Here is a 6,000-nt window from a genome sequence, read left to right as displayed (position 1 = left end):
TTTATATGATAAATGGAAGATTGTTGAAAGAACAGCTGAAAATGGGCAAGATGGGGATGCCACCTGGAAAAACTCCTGATCATAGAATCCCTACAATGTGAAGAAAGACCATTTGGCCCATTGAGTATGTGCTGACCCTCCCAAGAGCTTTCTCCTCAGACCTTGCTCCCTACCCTACACTGTAATCACACATTTGCGATGTTTAATCCACCGATGTGACATTTTTGGACTGTGGGAGGACACTGGAACACACGACGGAAACCCATGCTGAACATTGGGAGACAGTACAAACACCACACAGACTGTCACCCAAGGCTGGAATTGAAGCTGGATCCCTGGCACTGTGAGGCAGCAGTGCAAACCGCTGAGCCTGATGTCCTGAGAGAAAGGCAAAATGTTGCCAATGCTGGAAATCTGAAATTAAAAACACAAAATGCCAGGAAAGCACATGTGATCAGAGAGTATTTGTGGAGAGAAACAGTTTGGTACAGGTCAGGACCTTTCCACATGAGATACAACCTTCTTGAGACATCCGAGATTCCCAGAGGACTTGTCAGGGTCGATGCAGAAAGATTGGTTCCTCTTGCAGGAGCAGAGGGCATAATCTCTGAATAATCTCTCAGCTATCTAAGACAGATGAGGTAGAATTTCTTCTCTGAGTGTAATGAATCTATGGAACTATTTATCACAGAGGACTGTATAGGCTGTTTAAGGACATTCAATACTGAGCGATTTTTAAGGGAATCAGTAAGCATTATATCAAATCGATCATGATTTCATTGAATGGCAAAGCGGACTTCAGGGACGGCATGACCACCTTCTGCTGTGTCTTACTGCAAGGATTAACAGATGTAATGGTCAAACTGTAAAACCAATTGATATTAATCAGGGTTCACTGCGAAAACTATACCAATTTCAAAAAGGCAGGGATCAGAGACAAGGGTTTCTAATCTGTGAATGGAAACTGACCAAGGATTAAATGAATAAAAGACCCTAATAGTCAAAGCCAATTAGTATCAACATGTACAAAACCAATTAATTTGAGAAACAACCTGTTTAGGAACAAGAATGGAACCAAGGATAAAAAGCTAATTAGACTTGAAGACGATGCTAAGAAATTCTCCTGGAAGAATCCAAGAAGCAGAATATGGTTGTCAAAGAAAAGCATGGGTTCAGTGAAATTTAGGGGATCAGTCCACGCACTGCTGCAAGAATGAAGACTTTAAGAAGTGTGGCCAGATAATGTGAAAGTTTGTGGAACTGTCAGTCAAATGGTAACAGGGTTACAGTCAGTGGAGAAACTCAGCAAGAAGCTGCAGCAGAGAAGAGTGTGCTTTTGGGCCAAAGATATTAAATGTGGTGAATTAGAATGTGAACCATCAGGCACAGCATGGATTAGAGTTGGTTAGCGCATTGCTTTCACATGATTCTCTGCCAGTTGTAACTGTATGGTGCTGCACCTTTAAAGATGTTAACATAGCCCAAAGCAACAACTGGTTAGCGCTGCAGCCTCACAGTGCCAGGGACCTGGGTTTGATTCCAGCCTTGGGTGACTGTCTGTGTGGAGTTTGCACATCTTCCCTGTGTCTGCGTGGGTTCCCTCTGGGTGCTTTGGGTTTTGTCCACAATCCAAAGATGTGCAGGTTAGGTGAATTGGCCATGTTAAATTGCCCATAGTGTTCAGGGATGTGTAGCTTAAGTGTATTAGTCAATGGTAAATGTAGAGTAATGGGATATGGGTTTGGAGGATCAGTGTAGACTTGTTGGGCCGAAGGACCTTTTCCCACACTGTAGGGATTCTAAGATTCTGAGTGAACAGTTCATGTTCAAGGGTATACAGAGCTACAAAACATGAACCTGCTGTGATAATCAATTCAGTTCACACCAACTGATAGCAAGTTGTGGCTGGGAGCATTGATAAATTGAAGACTACAGGTTCTGATAATATCTTGGCTGCAATGTTCAAGACCGATCCATTGCATTGCCTCCTTCTTATTCAATGTATTCTAGTGTTTTTATACCCCTGGCATCCACCCAGCAATGTAGAGACTAAGCAAGTTAAGTTCTACCTAGATAAAAAAGATTATCTTTAACCTAATCCTTTTATTCTCCTGCAAAACTTCATAACACGGCAGTAGTCGTCAAGTAGTACATATCAACCAGCCATTTGGATACAGAACTGGCGCGAAGGCAGAAGACACAGGGTGGTGATGGAGGGTTGCTTTTGCAGACTGGAGGCCTGGACCAGTGGTGTGCCACAAATATCGGAGCTGAGTCCACTGCTTTTCATCATTTAAATAATTGATTTGGATGTGACCACAGGAGGTATAACTAGTACGTTTGCAGATGACATCCAAATTTGAGGTAAACTTCTTTACTGTACACTGCACCTACAATGGGATCCTGATCAGATAGAACAATAGGCCATCTGATGTAATTTAGATAAATGTGAGGTGCTGCATTTTGGAAAAGTAAATCTGGGCAGGACTTATACACTTAATGGTAACGTCCTGATGAGTGTTGCTTGGAGTGCAGAAAGGGTTCAGGAAAGATTTACAAGGATGTTTACCAGGGTTGGAGGGTTTCAACTGGAGAACTGAATCATAGCCTTACTCAGAAAACTTAAGAAATCAGGAGAATTAAACAAAACAGGCTTCCAAGAAATGAAACCAGACAGATCCAACACAGCATGCTTCTATGGACTACCCAAAGTTCACAAACCAGGACTCCCCCTCAGACCCACAGTCTCACGACCAGGAACACCAACATACAGACTAGCCAAGGAACTCCACAAAAGTCTAAAGCACTTAGTAGAGTACTCCTACCACTGCACCCAAGAACTCCTGAACCTCATGAAAGACACCAAGAAAGAAGTGATGAAATAATGGTCTCCTTTGACGTAACAGCCCTGTTCCCATCCATCAACATCAACCTGGCCAAAGAAACACTGACTACGCTATTAGAAAAACCAAAGACACATACACCAAACACCACCAACTTCATCAGCAAGGACAACATCATTAAGCTGGTGGAACTATGCCTCACCACCCACTTCACTTTCAATAGCAGGACCCTTAAGCAAATCAATGGAATACCCATGGGATCACCGATATCAGGGTTCCTCGCAGAAACAGTCATGCAGAGACTCAAACAAACAACTCTCCCAACCATCCAAGCCACACTTTGAGTCCGCTGCGTGGATGGCACTTTTGTAATCACTAAACAAAACATTTTAGAGGAAACCCTCAAGATCATCAATAGTATCCTTACTGGCATAAAATTCATAAAGGATGAGGAAAACAACAATAACCTGCCATTTCTAGATGTCACAGTAGAGCAGACAGCCAATGGAGACCTTCAAATGAGCATCCACAGGAAAACAACACATACGGACCAAATACTGAACTACAGAAGCAATCATCCCAACACCCACAAACAAAGCTGCATTAGGACAGTATTTCAATGAGCCACCCTACACTGCAGCACTGTAGAACTTCAAAGAGCAGAAGAAAACCACCCATACAGTGTATTCAAGAAGAACAGGAACCCAATAAACACATTCCGCCGATTTCTCAGCAACAAATCCAAACAAACAGACAAAACAGGCCCAGAAGCCTTAGGCACTTTACCCTGCATCAAAGACATCTCTGAAATGACTGCCAGCCTACTCAGACCTGTTGGCAGCATGATAGCCCACAAACCCAACAACACACTTAAACAGTAGCTAATGAACCAGACAGCATGCAAAACAAACGTCATCGACAAAATCGAGAATCGACGTTTCAGGCATAAGCCCTTCTTCAGGCTTATGCCCGAAACGTCGATTCTCCTGCTCCTTGGATGCTGCCTGACCTGCTGCGCTTTTCCAGCAACACATTTTCAGTTCTTTGCCCCTTAGCATAGGACATAATTGCACTGATTATCCCATGGGATGTCTGACCAAACAGTAATTGTGGTTTATAGATGAGGTGGTTTATTGGAGGTGACATTTCGATATTAAAAGGGACCTAAGGGGCAAGCTTTTCATGCTGAGGGTGGTGTGTGAATGGAATGAGTTGCCAGATGAAGTGGTGGAGGTTGGTACAATGACAATATTTAAAAGGCATCTGGATGAGTATATGAATAAGAAGGGTTTAGAGGGATGTGGTCCAAGTGCTGGCAAGTGGGACTAAATGAATTTAGGATATTTGGTTGGCATGGACAGGTTGGACTGAAGAGTTTGTTGTCATGCTGTACGTTCTATGTCTCTGTCTCAAGTACCATCTGGCAGCTTCTACTCTCCAATGACTAGGTCAGTAAATCTTTGTTTACCTTCTGTTGGAATTATTGAACTCCCAGTTTCATCATAACCTCATTGGGCTGAGGGAAAATTGAGAAACTAACGCTAGAGGAAATGTGAGAATAATTGTTCTCAACACCAAGACTATTGAGTCAAGTATAGTGTCAAAGGAACCGAACAAAACAAACCAATGGATTGTTTAACATGGCCTTAGGATGCCAGGAATCAAAACAGAAAATTCTGGAAACATTTAGCACATCAGGAGGCATCAGTGGATAGAGAAACAGAGTTCACATTTCAGATTGTAACCTTGCATTGATTCTGATAAAAGCTGCCAGTTAATGAAATCATGGCTGATCTGATAACCCTCAACTCTACTTGCCTGCCTTTTCCCATAATGCCTGATTCCCTTATTGATTAAAGTCGATCTGTCTCGGCATTGAATTTTCTTAAAGCCCTCTGTGGTGTTGTATAGAAAGCACATCCGTTTATCACCCTGAAAGGTATTCCTTGAATTTTCACGCTTCTCTCTTATTTCTGGGCTGTTCTCCCCTGACCTTTTCCCAGGGAAATAATCTCTCTTTACCTATCTTTACCTTAAATATTGATCAAGCTGATACAAATGTACATCATATAACCTGGCCTCGTTGAAGCTTTTTTAATCTCAGAATCATTCTGCTGATTCTGTATTGCACCTCCCCCATGCTGCAGTGCCGAATTGGGTACAGTGTTCCAGATCACGTTTGTGTGTGTGTGTATATATAAAATATATATATTTCTATACCTCGACCCCATAAAAACAGTCATTCGGGTAGGAATGACAGCATTGAGAAGACAAAGATCATTGAAAAATGCCTAGTTTAAAAGGATATATTGCTTTGTGAAATAAGAGTTGTGTGCTTATTAAAGTCTTTGGGTAAACGGTCTGGTGATAATACCGCTAGGCCATTGCCTCCCCCTAAATGAAAGACAAAACAGTGAGTATTTTGGCAGATATTTAAAATTTGTTTTTAAACTTTTGGACACCTTAAGTTCAAGGGGAGCTCATTGAGCTAACTGATTTCGTATAAATTTGATAATTAATTAATTTGATGAAAGTATTTGGCTTTATTGCTTCATCTTCAGCTCCCGGATCACAATCATAGTAATAATGCAACATGGGTCTGCAGACCAGCTAGTTTAAAGTTGGTTGTAGGAAAAATATTGCAATTTTTACTCAAAGCGATAATGGTAAAATATCCAGAAGTGAGGATATAATAAAGAACAGTCAGCATTGGTGTCTAACCTTATTGAATTGTTTGATGACATAACAGTATATGTAAAGGTATTCGGGAGGGTGTGTTTATGTCTGGATTTTTAAAAGATATGTTAATAGTAAACGAGAGTTACAACATGGATGCAGGGAAGAAGTAGCAGAATGGATAACAATAGGGTTAGAAACAGAAACTAAAGCTAAAAGTCAGTTGTTCAGACTGACAGAATGTATTATTCCACAGGGTACTAGTCCTGAAAGTAATTGTGCCTGGAGATCAGGGGTATAACAATTATGTGGATGACAGGAAATTGGCGATTATGGCTAATACTGAGGAAGGTTGTGGTAAAATAGCAGAGTCCAGAAAGGTGAGCAGAATGGGCAAGACAGTGGAAAATAATTTTAAGAGGTGGTGTATTCACATAGGAAGGAGAAAGAGGAAGCTACTTCGATGTATGTTTAAAATTGA

Source organism: Chiloscyllium punctatum, chromosome 29, assembly GCF_047496795.1.
Source record: "Chiloscyllium punctatum isolate Juve2018m chromosome 29, sChiPun1.3, whole genome shotgun sequence".
Classification (NCBI taxonomy): Eukaryota; Metazoa; Chordata; class Chondrichthyes; order Orectolobiformes; family Hemiscylliidae; genus Chiloscyllium; species Chiloscyllium punctatum.
Note: the sequence above shows the minus strand (reverse complement) of the source record.